The sequence below is a fragment of the Argiope bruennichi genome, chromosome 9 (assembly GCF_947563725.1).
Source record: "Argiope bruennichi chromosome 9, qqArgBrue1.1, whole genome shotgun sequence".
NCBI classification, from domain to species: Eukaryota; Metazoa; Arthropoda; class Arachnida; order Araneae; family Araneidae; genus Argiope; species Argiope bruennichi.
This window is the reverse complement of record NC_079159.1, coordinates 98,658,436-98,677,014: the sequence shown is the minus strand read 5'-3', so window position 1 is coordinate 98,677,014 and position 18,579 is coordinate 98,658,436. Positions and strand designations below refer to the sequence as shown.

General features: G+C 27.4%; 1 protein-coding gene across 5 annotated transcripts in view; it reads right to left on the bottom strand.

The window, feature by feature from the left end:
* The window catches only part of LOC129983638 (thiol S-methyltransferase TMT1B-like), a 169,521-nt gene that overhangs the window by 72,291 nt on the left and 78,651 nt on the right, over nucleotides 1-18,579 (bottom strand). For 2 of the 5 annotated variants that reach the window (XM_056093179.1, XM_056093181.1), the window contains one exon: nucleotides 1,191-1,260. The exons of the other annotated variants lie outside the window; for them this stretch is intronic. The gene's annotated coding sequence lies outside the window, so the exon portion shown is untranslated. The remainder of the gene's footprint in view (nucleotides 1-1,190; nucleotides 1,261-18,579) is intronic. 5 annotated transcript variants of the gene reach the window in all.

The following is an 18,579-nucleotide window of genomic DNA, read 5'->3' as shown; positions in this document are numbered from 1 at the left end:
TTACAAAGAATTTATACTGTTACGAATTGGTAATATTGCTTTCGAGAACTGTAAGTCTCCTGGCGAAGAAGAGTGTTTTACAGATAGCTCTGATGGATGCTGAATGGATGGTGAATTAATGACTCCCGACCTTGAAGACGCACTTATCAGTTGATGACATGGCGACGAATTTTTGAAACTTAGAGTCACAATCAAAATTGCTTGGATTTTGGCGTTATATCAATTAGAAACGAAGATACGATATTTTTCTAGAACATTCATTGCACTATTATGGAAATTATAAAAAACTGAAAGATAATGCTAAGTCAACCAGTTTTAGAATCAATACAAGCAGAAGCGAATGGGAGACATGAGTAGTCTAGTAGCATTCATATATTATACATTATTGTATGATATGAAACAATATTCTCAATATTTCATAATATTGTTGAATATTGAATATTATTGTACTGTATTGCTCTACGTGTTGCACTACATGGGTAGTTGAGCTAAGTCTTTCTTGCGAGTTGCGAGTTGATGATTGTTTATTGCCGATGCATTGCTTGGGTGTCCTGCTGTTTATTGCTAGTGCTGTTTAAATGTTCACTTCGGCTTTTTGCTGCTGTGAATTCCTACTGTCTTGGATAATAGTCGTTATTTGTTACTGAGGATGTTGGTCATTTTTCACCTTACAACCCACGAACAAATTTTTGAATACTTTTTCGCAACAATATTAAATTTCATGAAAAATATGTAACTAAAATGACATAAAAATCTGCAAAGATCAATTTTGATTTCAGATACTCTTATCGTTAACTGAATGCTAATAAAAAATAATTTATGTTCTATACATGCATAATTAAAAGGTCCGATCTATTTAATTTTGCTAATATGTGTACATATTGTAAAACAGAAAAAAAATATTTGACATCTCAGATCATGTCCACAATTGTCATTTTCGTGTAATACCTCTCGAATTGACTTTAAGATGAGATACATCGCCAAAAACTTTAAAAATATTTCAAAATGATAATTTATTCAACAAATAATAAGCTACTACTGAAAGTTTTCAACATATTTGATACATCGATATTAACTCGTGTTCTAACTTGCTGATAATATTGTAATATTAGTTTGTTAAGCAAATAAGTTTAGAATCAAAAGTTATAAAAGTAAATTATTTAAAATTTCAACACTAAGTCTCAACATACCGTCAAAGTGAATCCAGTCATCTTTAGAAGAATTGTTTTTTCCTTATCTAAAATAAGTCTTCTGTCCTCTCTGGAATTAGAAAGGAAACGATCCTTTTAATGAGCAAATTAGTTAACGCTTTATAAGGGAATCTTGACATGTAATTAAGCTGAGAGAATACCTCTACAAATAAGAGACATAATCATTGCACAATTAGTTGAATTAAGAGAAAGCGGAAGGCACTGGAATTGAAATCTTTTTCAGAATTTCATTTTCATAAAATTTATATATTTCAGGATTTTCAAAAATACCTTTTATTTTAAAGAAGTAAACACAAAGAAAAATATTCTTTGTAAAAAGGCTTTCAAAAATTCTTGATGTGCGCTTTCGAAAATCTACAAGATCTTATTTTATTAATTTGGTGCGGCGAAATGTATGATTTCTTTTCATTAGAAAAGAACTTGCTATTATCATATAGTGCAGAGATATGAAAATTGTAATAATTGTTCAAGACAAAATTATTATCGATTTTGAGTCTTAATCCTTAAATGCTAAGTGCTGCCTTTAAGCAACATACAGGGTTTTGTCTCCAAAAATATGAGAATAAATTGTAGCTGTAATGAAAAATGTCAAAATTATTACAGTACTGAACAAACATACTGAAAAGCCAGTAAATCAATTTAACATATGTTTATTGTATGAGTTCGGGTGGAAAAAATTATTTTTATCTATCCATGTTGCATGTCTATTTTGTTTTGTTTATACGTTTAAGAAAACCGTATTATATTTGGCAATGTTGAATTTAATGTTTTTAGTCGAAATGTAAGATATTTAAGTTAATATTTAACAGTGTTTATATGTTTTATCTTGACTAAAATTCAATGTGGTCAATTGGCAACAAGTTGTTTTTTAACCATAAATCTTACTTAAAAAAAATTCCCAATGTGTATTCAAGAAATGAAAGTTAAAAAAAACATTTTAAACAATTAATTTAAAAAAAGTTAGGTTTATAAAACGTAAACTTAACTTTGTTTTGATCGAATGTTTACAGTATTGGAATATTAAATAGTAAAATTTTTGCTCCAAATCTAATTACTTGTGCATGTTTTATTTTATTTCGATTTTAGTACCTAAACAAAAACCTTTAATTAAGTACTTCCTTATACTATTAATTTCAAGGAAAAAATGTTTGAGAAATTTAACTGAAAAGTGCTTTTAAATAAGAATGTACTAAATTTAAGCTTGCAAATAATGTTTTTAATTATTTCACGAAGTTTTTTAATACCGATTATCTATTAAGTTTAGATACTTTTTGAGGCTAAACGTATCTTTATTTGTTGGTTATATTTTACCATTAAATTCATGGAAAACCAATAGAAAATCTTAATTAAAAATCTTTTACTTCATATGTTATGAATGGTAATGACGTAGTTCTGAAACAAAACTTCTTGATTAAATCGAAAAGAGTAAATAAAATGGTAATTTTTGAAATTGAAATTTTTTTTCGACCATGTATTTCTTTATTGAAATGTAACAGCCAGAAAAATATAATTTGTAACAAAAAAATTGACTGAAGGAATTTAATTTAATAAGTGTAAAATATAATTTCGAGCATTTTTCATACTTTGTTTTTTCTTATTCATGTATGCTAAAGTTACGAAATAGTTGATATCTTTGTTGTAATGTTCTTTTAAACGAAAAGTTCGATTTCATTTTTTTATACTTCGTTAGTTTTAATTGATAGTTTAGGATTATTTTCATATAAATTTATTAAAATGGTAAAATTTTAAAAAGAGCTGCATTGGAAGGTATGCAATTTTCTGTACATGTATTTGAAAAGATTTGAATAATTCCTTAAGACATATGTTCTGCATGATTATATTTTACATATTGGTTCTAACAATTTGAAAATCCTAGGAATGGAGATTATTTGAAGTTAGTTAAGCAAATGTAAAAAGCTGAATAAAATCAACAGTCTCAATTGAAAGGCAATTGCAGAATTTTAAAAAAATTACTTTATTAAAAGTTGCCCACAGCCCTAAACGTTATTAGAAAAATGTACAATTTTGTAAATATCTCAATAAAGGAATGGGAAAAACACTTAACAAATAAGGATAATTTAGTTCCAAATATGAACCTCAGAAAGATTTTTACTATGTTATATCTTTCTGAATAATCATGTAATATCTACTGAATAATGACGAACAATATTCACATGTAATATATACGTAAATCTTTTTCGCCATTATTCAGTAGGTGTTGTAAAACCTACAAATAATTGAGGAAAATAACTTCGGAAGTTGATGCTGGTCTAAAAGTTTGAATTTATGTTCTTCTATCGTTTCAATCCACAAATATTAGTGGAAAAATATTTTTGGTATACTCAGCAATTACAGTGATTTCAAGCTTACATTATCACGTTTTTTTGTTAAATATTTTTATCCAGATTCTGATTATGTGTCAGTTGATTTACAGAATGCTTTGAAAAGATCCATTCGCTGATAAGGAATTGGGAAATTGACACTTTAAATTGATAAAAATCCATGAACATAATTTGTTTATAGTCGAAAATGAAGACAGACAGTTTACTAAAATGTAAAAGATGTTGCTATTCAGTTTGAGAAGAAAAAAGCTAAAAGTTTTAGTGCCAGCATTACCCTTTGCAACAAATTCTCGGTGAATCCTCAGAAGTTTCATAACAACTAACTATTGAATCATGCCAAAAAATGCGGGCATGTGTTACAAATTTCCACATCAATATACTTTGATATACGTACTTTTATGGAGGACGTACCTTTGATAGAGAGTTAATTTATTTTTATTCGTTAAATATTGTTTCCATTCTTTTTATTTACTTATTCAAAAAAGTTTTACATTTCTTTTGTTGAACGTTTCTGACTGTATGAGAATAAAAATAAGAATCTCTAAATAAAAGAATAAATTTTCAAAAACTTATTTTCTATAGAATTCTTCTATTTCATTCAACAATGACTATTCAAATATTCTGAAAAAAAAAGCAGCAATAGACGACTTTAAAACTTTCCTTGAAACGATAAAGAGTATATTTTATTCTTCAGATCGAAAGAATATTATCATAGATTACGGCAGTAACTGAGCTTTGGACATTACGAAATATCAATAATAACGGGAAATTTAGTTGTCTGTTGCTACACATAAATTATACAACATTTCCTTTAATTTTCTGAGTACAAAAATTTATTCCCTTTACCAAGTTACTTTTTTCATTTTCACAAATTAACAAATTAAAGAAATATTTTTATATACCTATTTTTTTATAAACATAAAAAGACGAAGATATATCTTAAAATCAAAATACAGACGTTTAAAAAAATTAGTGTGGTTTGTTAAACCTGTGTGGTTGTTTATTGGCATATATTACATGTAATAAAACCAGTAACACGTAAAAATGAAAAAAAAATCAATTTTTTTTAAAGTTAAATTGTTCAATGTGAGAACTTTTTGCAGAACGACAAATATTTAATCTGTTGTCAAATTCGTTCCACTCAATTTGAAACTTTACACTACAAATAATGCTTATTGCAGCATTGATACATTTCTTAAATTTAGTGTCTTTCGGCAATGCTGACTTATGAAAAGGGTTTTTATTGTAACTCATAAAAATAAATTACGCTGGGAAAGATCTAGAGATCTTGGTGGACAGAGGATAAAGGGTAATACAGTTTGAAAGTGGTGAGTATCTCCATAAATGGTTTCCAAAGGAATTTTTTATGCAGAAAATTGTTGAGTAGCATGCTGGTACTGATTGTCATTGTGCATTTGATGTTTCTATAGCATAGAAGCACAGAATGTCATCTTTGTTTTTCAAGATTCGTATTTAGGTGTTGTTTCGAACACATTTTTAGATACGATAATATTTTTTTACTCTCTTCTTTCTTCATTAAGACAGAAAATATTATATTTTACTGTAAGGGATTTTAGCAAATGTTGTGGTAGATTACTAAAGTTAAAATTAAAAATATTATGCATATTGAATGAATTCTAATTCTGTCTTTAAACAACTCTATGATAGTTACAAGCTGCAGTTACAGAAACAGAATCAGTAGTCTTCGATTGCTGTATTCAAAGATTCTTGCACAAATGAATTTTAGATATTATTCTTTTTTTAAAAACTAAACATTAATTTCTTCAATTTTGTATTCTTTCCTCTTTAACCGAATACTTTATTGTTCAGATTTCAATAAGATGCTGCTTTCTACTTATGTGTGATAAAATAACATGTGATTTATAATATAAATGTCCGATCTGCTAGTTCATCAGAATAGTTCTTATACTCTGTATGCCGCTTGTTGTATCACTGATTACGTCATGATAATCACATGATTATTTCATGCCTAAATTGGCAGTCGATAGTTCGACGGTAAGTCCTGCTGCTCACATTCATTTACTGCTCGTTTCAGTATTCTGAGACGATCACTTTTCGACGATTCTATCTCATCAAAGGGAGAGACGCGGAAGGATGAACGCATTTCAGGAATTCTTCGTCATTCTTTGACCTTGATGACCTTGATTGACTAATTTTTATTCATGTGTATGTTAATATCGTGTCGCTTCTGACCGTATTATTTTAATTCTGTCTGCGAGTAATCCGAGTTTATTTTATTGTTAAATGTAAACATCCCCTCCTTTCCTCTCACTCCTATTTTGACAAATTAATCCATCCTAACGCATGCCCAAAGGCGAGGAGGGTTTTAGAATCCATTGTCAAACAATACCTTTTATATGTTTTTATGTTGGTTAAGTAATGTTTTGTCCTTGTATTAATTGATATGCTGTTTTTTAATAAATTATGTTGAGTATTAATACTGATCGTTGCCTTTCCCCAGATACATTATACGAATCACACAAAAAACTATTATTATCACCATCAGAGTTTTATTAGCAGAAGGCTTAAAATATTATTATTTTGTAAATTTTGAAACAGAATTATTGAAAGTTAAAGTAAATCAATAGCAAAAAAAGTTAAAAAATATATTTATACATACATTACTATTCTCTCTATCATCCTTCTTTTCTTGTTTGAAAAAAAAATTCATTGTATTTTCTCATACGAAAGATGATGCCAAGTATATAAATAAAATTCTTTCTCAAAAAAATAGATGAGTAGATGAAAAAAAGAAATTATTATAAACAGAATGGTTGCAAATTGCCAAGGGAGTTTTTTCGGCATCATATTTTAGCAGTTGCTAGTTTTAAAGTTTGGAATATAAGAATGAGATAAAAAGGAATATATCCTTATAAGCCTTACGAATACGAATAGCCCCTGTAAATAGTTTGTTCGCCTTTTTGCAGAAAAAAAATATTCTGAAATCTTGGGCAAATATGGCTATGAGAAGAAAAAAGTAACCGCTTATTTATTTGCAGTGAACAAGGATGCTTTTGAAAATTCATTCGGTTTTAGTTTGGTTCACTTCCCCAATATTAAACTACAAAGTTTAAGCAACCGAACGCAGGAGAAAAAATCATCAAAAGACATGTAAACAGTTCGCTTTTTTTGGGGCATGAGATTTTTAGAAGACCTAAACACAAACGATAAGAAAAAAAAAATGATTTTTTCCTGTTCCTTTTTTTTTTCACTATAATAATATAGCAAATATTTTTTTGTATTAAAAACCTTAACAAAATAGTACAAAATCAAATTTTGTATTTTGTGATTAAAATTTTCTCTTGACGTTTAAATGGAAAAATAATTCTCTGAAAAGCAGGATTATAACATAGAGAGTTTAGAAACTGCAATATGAGGAACCAATAAATGTTCAAAATTTATGTAGGAGAAATATATAACGAAAATACATTCAAGAGCATCCCAAAGAAATCTCTAAAATAGGATCGAACTCGCAACCTTATGGTTCGTAGGCGAGTAACATGACCACAAAACGAAAAGAAATTTCTCATGTCTCCTAGCTGTTATCTGGCTTATAAAGCGTCACCACATTACTCCCCCTCCAGTGCATCGGAGGTGAGACGAACGATATTTTGTCCTGTTTTTGCTGTTATTAGTGGTGATATTGGCTGTTGCGCCTTATCCATTTTTTTAATTAATTTTTTATTGGCTGATTATTTATCAGCTTCATTATTTTTTAAAATTTTTTGGCTGTGTATTTATTAGCTTCATTTTTTTGGCTGATTATTTATCAGTTTTCCTTTTTTTTGGCTAATTTTTTTATCAGCTTTTTTAAAAATTTATTTATTGGCTGATTTTTTTTTATCAGCTTCATTTTATTTATTGGCTGATTTTTTATCAGCTTTTTTAAAATTTTTATTTATTTCTGGTAGAGGGCGCCACAACAGTTGTATGAAGTTTGCGTATTTCGTCATCGGGTCACCAATGATAACACTATTAGAAGTGTTATCTAGAAGTGCTAATGTAGCCCCCATAATGAAACCATAACTCAAAAATATTAATTTGGTATTTATTGAGATTTAATCTCTACTTTAAATTAGTATGTTCTAGGTATCAAAAAATAATTATTCCTTTCAAATCCACGTCTGGAAAGGTAAGCATTTTCTAGGATTGCTTTGTATCCCACAGATACATTTTATGCCCATTATATCACATATTTTTTTCTTTATTTTTCATTTTGATATTTTAAAATAATTTTTGGAAATATCATCTGTTTCATCTGTTCGGTTTTTTAAAAACAAGAACCTGTTTCGAAATTATTTTCTACTTATGATACAAATACCATTTATGTAGTCTGCATCAACATACTTGGTTTATGCAAAATGGATTTTTATCGGTGTCATAATTTTTTAAGTTTAATTTCTTTCTCGGCTCCATTGAAACAATGATTGAAATAAGACAGTGATTGATATAAATTCAGATCAACAATTTTGAACAATTATCGTTTAAATAAAAAAAAAAGAAAAAAAAAAAAAACTCAACTATCTAAAATAATATACTTCCTCTCAGACGTGACAAAAGTATTCAATACATTCTCGTTTAAAATATAGTTTTATAGTTAATGGATTACTTTGTTGTGCAAGAATTTATTAAATTTCACTGAATTGTTTTCCAAAATAGCTAGATACATTTCCAAATAGTTAATATGAGTTTCTCATCAAATATATTCTTTCATCATTAGAAAGAAAAACAATGAAAATAGCAAGAAATTACATCATAGGAAATGGCGAAAATTATGCAATTTCATAATAGAATCTAAAGAAAGCTCTAATAATATGCAATGCTATTTGGTAGCAAAATTTAGAAAATAGTCATCTGATAAGGGTATTTTAAGTCTTTCAGAGACATCGACTGGGAGAGGGGGCGAAACCATATTTGGAATGCCTTAGATGACTGTGACTTAGCAGCCAAACATGGCCCTTGCAACCCCCTCCTACCCAATAAAAATCAAATCAACCAACCATAGATGACTGACTGAACATGTATTAAAAAAAGACCAAACATGGCTCTTGCACCAAAAAAGAATCGAACCAACCAACCAACTAGCCAACCATAGATGACTGACTGCACATGAATTAAAGAATGGTCAAACATAATTTTTGCACCAGAAAAAAAAAATCGAAGTAACAACAAATCTACTACCCAGCCACAGATGACTAATTGCACATGCATTAAAGAATGACCAAATATGGATTTTTCACCAAAAACAAATCGAACTAACAACCAACCAACCAGCCACAGATGACTAACTTCACATGCATTAAGGAAACATCATATTGCATCCTCTGAGTGGCGAGCTCAAAGTTATTACAAAGTATCAATATGCCAGAAAAATCGAAAGATCCACAAGCTAGATTATGCGAGCATTGTCCAAATGCGATACTATCGCCATCTGGATGTCTCACATTCAACTTATGACGAAATGATGTTGAAAAATATATTCCTAAAACTATAACAAAATTTGAAACCATATAAACAGTTTATAACTTTCTTACTTTAATCCATATTTCACAGAAACGTATTGGCCTTTGTGTTCATGGTACACCTAGAAGTCAACTGTCAGATTTGTTAAAAGTGTAGTGTAAAAGTGCATAGCACGATCACTTAGCATCGAATAAGTATTTATGATTATCAATTAAATTAATCTAGCTGATCAATTTTCTTTAAATAGTTCAGAGTTCCATCAAGAAAACTCCTTTATAAGCATATAATTGTAGAGGTTAGTTTTAAATGTCTTTTATTATTTTGATTACTTTATTAATACTTGTATAATATTACTCCTTGTTCATTTGAAACATTATTTTAGTAAAAAGTTTAAACAGAGCACTAAAGCTATATAAGGAGTGTGTAGAAAAATATTGATATAAAAAAAGCAAAGAGTAATTTTCAAACTACTTTTTCACTATGTTCCAACATCAGATGGATCATACCATCTATATTAAGAAAATTGCAATTTTTTTTCTTTATTCTAGATGAAAACAAGTTCTATCAGTATTTTTTCCACAAAGATCAACAGATGCCACATCTAAGATTAAAATTCTTTCTCAAAACAACATATAAAGTAGTGTATCTAAAAAACGTATAAATAGAAAGGATATGAGCTCCTAAATATTTGCAGTTTTTTCCTGTGTGTGATCTTTTTCTAACAGTTTCCCTTTTTTTGAATTTTAGAATATGAAGCCTGGGAAAAAGAAATTCTTATAAGTTTTACGAATATGAACATGTCCCGTAAAGAGTTTTTTCGCCTCTTCTTCCAGTAAAAATAATCATGAAATCTTCGGCAAATATGACTGGAAGAAAAAAAAACTGTTTGTTTATTTGTTGTACGGTGGAATGTTTTCGAAAATGGGTTCGGTTTGAGTTGAGGAATATAAACTTAAGAGACTTGTGCATCTGTGTGTGGAATTTTTTTCCCGTTTAACTCATGAAAATGCCCAAAGGTATTTTTTCGAAAGGTTGCAGTGTGGAGTATAAGAAGACTGTAAAAAAAGAAACTACACTTTCTTGTCCCATCTAAAGATTCTTTCCTTTTCTTGTTATATCATTTTTTTATACCAAACTATCTAGAATCATTAACTGTTTCTCCCATATGATTCCAAAATTTTTGCTTTATGTCCAGAGAGAATTAAGGTGACGAAACATGAAAAATTTAACAATTTGTAAGTGAATCCTTAAATAATTCGCTGCTTGTTATTAATTAATTTAATAGCAGTTTAGTAAATATGGATGAAATTTGTTCGCCAATCTTATCTTCCCTATACAGCAATTCTACATTTAAAATAAATAAGTTTTGAAATTTCAGAAAGTTGTTTTTAAAATCAGGAGACAAGTAAAAACATTTATCTTTCGTATAGTTCCTAAACATGTAAATGCAAGAACATTTTGCTAGAAAAGTCAGATTGATTGAAAGATCAATCATCAGAAATAAGTCAGATTGCAAATTGCTAGAAATAAGTCATAATATTTGATTGCTAAAAATAAGTCATAATATTTGATTGCTAGAAATAAGTCATAATATTTGATTGCTAGAAATAAGTCATAATATTTGATTGCTAAAAATGAGTCATAATATTTGATTGCAAGAAATAAGTCATAATATTTGATTGCTAGAAATAAGTCATAATATTCAAATTAATGCACCAATGGTGTATGCATTATCTCTCAACTCTTTTTTTGCCGAATCGGTTTAGAAAAATAAGATTTAATAGCATCCCGAATGCCACTAGCCGATGGAATAAATAAAAATATGCTGTATAATCATATCGTCTAAATTAACTTTAAACAGGTTGAATTCAGGGAATAAATAAAAAAAAAATTAAATCTGTATTATGTCCATAAAAATTTACCGATTATTTTAAAAATTTACCGATTTATTAAAATTATTATGATAATATAGTATGAAAATTCAAATTGTATATATTTTGTACTTTATCATTTATTTCAGTTGCGTTAATATTGATAATCAAACTGAACGAAATTCATTATTTACTAGTATTAATAAGTGAATAATATTTTTTTCCAATCAATCTGCAAATATATGTGGAATGAAATTCTTTGTTAAGAAAAATATCAAAATGAATTGGAAGATTTAATTATTTCTACGTATATTGTGGAGTTTCAATTAATTTACTTTTTTTCTTCAAATCATTTCAGATTATTCTCTGATGAAATTGAAATGAAAATTTATTTTAAGAATATACTTCAAAATATCTAAAGAGAAGCCTCAAAACATTGTAAAGCATGCATAGGCTGTATAAAAGGCAATATAAATAGAAAATATCTTGAAAAACTAATATATGAAAAATGGAAGTCTTACAGAGGTCACATTCTTTATGCGATACTCAAATGGTCCTATTCCTTTTTTGGTTTCGTCTTTTGAATTCAGTTGCCACTATTTTCTAACATAAAGTATTCATTTCCGAACAGAAAACATCCCCCTCGCATGCTGTCGTATAAAATGTTCAAATTTTTAATAAACTATAAACAATTAATGAAAATATGTAAAACAGTATAATTTATATTTCGTAAAGATCCGAAGCGTTTCAAATATCTAATTGGTTGCAGTAAATTTTATGAAACAATAACCAACTTCGCTTGAATCGGAAATGCAGAAATCAGTTTGAATTTATTCGTGAAGCTTTTAAATGAACATTTAAGAAACTTATGATGTCAGTTAGAATTTAAGTAGAAATTAATCGAAAGTTATGCTCTACATCATTATAATGAAATTGAATAATCCTAAGAACATTGCTAAAATATTGAAAAATCATCGGGATATTTAATAAAAATATAAATTAAAAGTCATCTGCCAATATTCTACGTATTTAAAGTGAAATTATATATATATAAAGAAAATCTTTTTAGAGCTTTGAGATGTATGGAATCTTATATTGCGTCTTTCACCACTGTTTTGATCACTCATATTGCTCAGCTTCAGTTTATCTTGTACATAGTTAAAAATGATTGTTGTATAAAACTGTATTTGAAGCAATACAGTGGCATTACATAATAATAATTACAATCTGATTAAAAAATGATGAGCCAAACGTGCTAAAATAGTGTTGTACTTCAAACCAAGCAAATTTAGTAATTATTTGTCATGTTGGAAATAGGGAGATTAAGTCGGTTTCAGCTTTTGTGTTCCTAAAGCAATTGGAAATTAGGGTTGACCCACTTTTTTCCTTCTCCAAAACTTTCCTATTTAGATATTTTCAATGATCTTTCTTTAATCTTTGTGCATTGTATCCTCTAATTATAGTATAATAGATAATTATTATACTTATAGAGATTCATGTATGCTTAGTATAATGTTCTGAAAGACGTTAATATTTAGGTTTTATATTGATAAACAAATATACTATAGCAAACATTTCGAAATTTAATTTTATATTCAATTTTCAGGTCGTACTAGTCAATTAATTTAAATATTCTTGCTACATTAACATTTTATACAAAAATAAAATTTAATTCTTTTCCACTCGAGTTGTGAATATCATTATTTTATAGAATCAATCTGAGAATCAAATTAACGGTTGCCTTAAGCAAGACCACCCAATCAATGAGCATTTCGTCGAAAAGGTCAATAATTGGTCTAAAATAATAAAATTCAAAAATTCATAACTCGGTCAGTCCTGATCGCAGAAGAATGGAATTTTCATTGCTTAAAATGTTAGTGTGCAAAGACTATTTTACTAAACATGACTAGACTGTAAGATTATATAAAAAATTACATTTTATATTTTTTGAATTGTACATTTATTAATTAAAACAGCATAAAATATAATCCTCTAGTAATATAAAAATTAACAAATGCGCCCTGATTAGACTGAACACCATGTGTGAAATATCACAATAACAAATATTTTGATGAAATAAATAATAAAGCATTAACTGTGACTCGCTGTCAAGAGAAATTTGTTTAAAATTTTGCATTAAAATATATTTTAAATTGGAAGATGTTTTAAACTAAATGGTTGGTAAAAGAAACCTTTAAATTAATATAATATAAATTAATATAATATAATATAAATAATAATTTAATATAATATAAACCTTCTGTTGCAGTGTTTACCAGAGCTGCTGACAAATGAGTTCATCATGAAAGATAAAATAAAGTTACCAGCGAAGCGAATTATGACACACACACACACACACACACACACACACACACACACACACACACACACACACACACACACACACACACACACACACACACACACACACACACACACACACACACACACACACACACACACACACACACACACACACACACACACACACGTCATATATATATATATATATATATATACAAAAGTATTAGAATCAAGTTAATAGGAAAAACAAAAAAATCAAATAAAAATTAAACCAAAAAAACTATAAAAAATATAAAAAAAAGAATCCGGCCTGAAGACTTTTTCAAGGGTCACCCTCAGGCAGGGATTCAAAGAAAGAGATTTTTTCTCTGAGGAAATACAGACATTGTCTAATAATGTTTCCTCGTGACCCGAAAATTCCCTGAAATTATGCTCAAGAGATATACCATTTTAACAGAAAGGAAATATAAAACAACAAATTAGAAGAAATTAACCACAACAAAGTAAAAATACAATAACAAAAATAACAATAAAAACAAAAAATAGCACTAAAATTAAAAATTAAAAACGAAAAGGCCAGTACATACCATCAACAGTCAAGGAAACTTTAAACTATCGATTGTGATTCCCTGTTTTTAAAAAATTAGCGGTAAATTATGAAAACAGATGTAGGCTCCCAGCGCCATCTATTGAGTGATCCAATATGCAAGGAAAGTTCTATTTTTATTTAAGCCAAAGGATTAATCCCAAACCATACCTTGTTTAATTAAAAAATTGACATTACAGTTATTTCTAGGAAATTCATTTTTAATTAAATTTTTAAGGAGGTTGTTTGATGCTTCAATATAAGAATTTTTATTATTGCAAACCCTTTTGATCCTCTTAACTTGTGAGAAAATTAGATTTTTGAAAATTTTAGAGTTTAGATTGGAATGGTAGTTACATAGTTTTGTTATTTGAAAGTTGAAATCATCCCTTTTATCGTATATACCAACTATTGTTTTATCATTAGCAATTTCGATTTTTAAATCCAGAAAGGTAGCCTCAAGTTGATTTTTATTTGTATCTTTCAGAATTAAATCTGATAGCAATTAGTAATAATATTAGTATTGTCGAAGTTAATCAAAAGTAGGTCATCAATGTATCTCCACCCGTTTATTAAATTATATTTAATTATTTTTTTCTCATAGTAATGCAGGAAAATATTAGCTAAAGCACTTGAGAAAGCTGTTCCCATTGGAATGCCCTTGACTTGTTTATAAAAATTAATACCATTAAACACGTAATTTTCAGTAATATTAAAATTACATAACTGAATCCAGTTATTTTTAGGAATGATATTTTCATTTAAATATTCGTCATATATAAAAGTGCAGACCTTTATTAATTTTTCATGAGGTAGATTAGTGTATAAATTTTCGAAATCAAAAGTATTAAGTTTATTAATGTTGTTATCTTTAAGAAAATCCAATACTTCTTTGTTGCTAGAAATAATAAAGTTGTCTTCATTTTTTATTTTGTCCAGGATAATTTTTAAGTATTTAAAGAAATGTTTACCCGTATAGTAATTATAACTGCCAGTGCTACAGGTTACGAATCTGAATTTTAATGGATTTTTATGAAATTTAACTGTTGGGAATAAATAAGGATAGTTAAGAGAGCAAGTCTTAGTTTTGGTTTTTTTTGCGAAAGCTAGCATTCTTTTATCTAATTCCTTTTTCCCGGTGTTCTTTAACATATAAGTTGCATTAGAGTTATATTCATTAATTAAAAGTTCTTTATAATAATATTTACAAATTAAACAGAAAGTATTTGCTGATTTATCTATTACTGTAATAACAAATTTTTCTTTTAAATTTTTTATTTCGTTTTTTAATGTTTTACTAAAATAAATCCCACGTTCTTTAGATCTGTCAAAATCAGTATTCATTTTTAGTTTAATTTTCCTTAAAATTCTCACTTTCCATTCCGCGAAACCTTCCGCAGGCCAATGGTATTTTCTAGATAATTTGGCAATAAAAACATCCAAATCATTACCAATAGAAATCAAAATTTTGTTGTGTTTTATTTTTTCTCTTAATCTAAATTTTGTTCCTCTTCCCATCAAATCTCTTAAAGAGTTGGATTCAATAATTTTTAAATTACCTGTAATAATATGACCTTTATCAATATCTATAAAATCTTTATATTTTTCTTTGTTACAGTAACAATCTGTTTTATTTATTTTATCTAAATTTTTGCTATAGTAATTATAATTACAAATTTTTTTCTTTAAAGTTGAAGTGTAACTAAACGCTATTGATACAGTTGTTTTATGTGCAAGAGGAAAAAATATATTATTATTATGTATAATTTTGGGTAATTTTAGATATTCGAAGTAAATATCCAAGAATTTAATCACACAGTATTCTTTGAAAACATTATTTTTATTATTAAAAAGTAAATCGTTTTTTCCAATGTTAAGTTTACATTTAATAAGATCTAGAATAATACATTTAGTGTACGAATTTTTAAACTCTAATTCCCCGAATTTATTATTTAAAAACCATTTCATTTTATTATTTCTAAGACCAAAAATGTATTTCCTAATTTTGTGAATGTTTTCACTATTGTGTTCCAGATTACAGTAATTTTGAAATTCCTCAAATATAATTTGAAAATTGCATCCTTTCCCTTTACCTCTTTTAAATCTTTTGGAAAAGTTATCTTTATTTAGAAAATTTTTAAATATGTTAAATTTGTTATAAATGCAATTATTGTTTAAATCTGCATAACCTTCCCCATTTAGTTAACTATTGAGACCATAAGGAAATGAAGTTTTCAGGTTGCAAATACAAATGTTTTCCAGATCTAATCTTTTGTTTAATTCGTTAATATTGTCTTCTAGAATGTAGATATTAATATTGTTAAAGTTATGGTTTTGAAAATGCTCCAGTTCGAAGTCAGTGGTCCTATTTTTTATGAAGTTTTTTATATCGGATCTGTGATTGTTAATTCTCAAATTACGATTATATATATATATATATATATATATATATATATATATATATATATATATATATATATATATATATATATATATATATATATATATATATATATATATATATATATATATATATATATATATATATATATATATATATATATATATGTATATATATATATATATATGTATATATATATATATATATGTATATATATATATATAATCTAAAATAATGTTTAGGAATTTATATGATAGTTGATTATAATGTGAATAGTTTGTATATAATTATAAAACCACATAATTAGCCAGATAATAACTCAATAAATATATCTCCATGCCCCAATATCCCCTCCAAAACCTTGGGCCGGCTGGGCAGCTGCTTACATTGCATATTAGCTTCGGTGATAGAGCGAGCATAGTATTAAGTGTAAGCGAAAGTGCAAAAATGACATAGAAAAAATAAAAATAATGAGAATCCACTCGGAAAAATGCAGAATTTAATACAAATTAGCGTGTAACATAAGAAAAAACATTCCTTGACTCGAAGCAGTCTGTTGATTCTTTCATACTCAATAGACGGCGATAAACTATTCTGCTGTTCTGTGGATAATAGATGACGATCAATTCTTCTATTGTTCTGTATTACCTTACAAGAAAATAAACGCTAGACATTCTTTTTTTTTTAATCTCCATTTTTTGATTTTATCTCAAATGATCAAAAAGTTTGACTAAGTACAAGCTGCCACTTTCCCACTTCTTTTTTAAAAATCTCTGATGGACCTTTTTATCACTTTCGTCATTTTGTTGAAGAGAGATTCAGATAAGAAGATTGGTGAGATTAAAGAGCTGTTTGAAAATCTGCGAAGAAACCATCGTAACTGTAAAAGATCTCTGCACTAAGTCAATTTTAGAAGAGGTATTACCTCCAAATTCTCTCCCTCGGCTAAGATCTTCAGTTTTGACAGCCCCTTAGTTGTAGAAGATGAAGCATTGGATTGTCTAAGAGCATTCTTGATTTAATTTACATCAGAGCTATGAAAAATTTATTCAAAAGCCACTTTCTGCTTCTATAGAATATCTTTCAGTCTTAGACGTTCAGAAGAAATTTGCATATTTAAATTTTCAGCGCTTATCGGTTGCAACGGCGTTCAAAAACAGACAAGAAAAAAGTTCGCCAATTTGGCGATTTCAATCTTCAAAATATATAGCTTGTGATTCAGTATATTTTTTTCAGTATATTACCATTTATTATATTTTCTAGAATATTTGATATTTGGCAAATTTTTTTCCAGTATATTTTTATAATTTGGCGAAATTTTTCTTGGTGCTTTTTGGTTGCCGTCAAAACTTATTTGTACCAAATTTTCCTCGATGTTTCTTAATATTCAGCCAAGATTTTGAATTTCTAATGATGAAAGAAGTTTTTCGTTTTTGCATAGCTGTACAAACAAGAATTATTCTAAAAATAGCTTAGTTTAGTTTAAAAAAATAACGCGAATATTTTGTGAAAAAAAATCATATAATAAAGAAGGATTTTTCTGAAAAGTTTGTGTGCAGACTGAGGACTTTTATAATTATTGACCCTACAAGAATTAGCAGTTTCTTCTTTGAAGAGGTAAAGACATAGAATTGGTTTCGAAAATTTTGTTTATAAACATCCAAAGCAAAGTCACATAATTGCAAAAAAATCTTATTTGGTGATATAGAAGAATTCATCAATATATCTTTTAAATAATTCAACCCCAAAATATATTTTCTAAACATTATACATGTTCAGACTTTTCCAAAGCAATTCATTAAAAATGTGTACTTTTCGAACAGGAAAAAAAAATCAGAGAAGTAGTGTTTATATTATTTAGAAGTAGCATTATTTACTTTTTTAAAGTATACTAATAAAAGAAAATCATTAAGTTTTTCAATGGCATATGTTATCTGAAAAAAAGCACTTGGAAGTAAAAAAAAATTTAAAATGTTTAAATTTTCTTGTTTATTTATTTATTGGATAGTAACAAATTCATTATCAAATTTTAATCCTTAAAATATTTATAAACAACTCATTCTATCTGATAAAAGAGAATTTCTACAATTATGAATTTTCCTATACAGCAGAAAGAAAAAGAAAGTTGACTTCCATTTACTTTTGATCTAAATCGATTTACCTCTTTCAAAAAAATTACTCGTTCCATAAAAAGGCTTTAGTTATAAAAAACATTTATTCAAAAAATAATGAATGATATTTTTAAAATCTTATTGGAATAGAGGAAATAAGACAAATATGGAATACTAAATTTTTAATACTGTTCTTGAATTAGGTAAACTTTAAATCGCTCTCTAGCTTAAAATTTATAATCTTAGTACTTTAGAATAATATTTTTTAT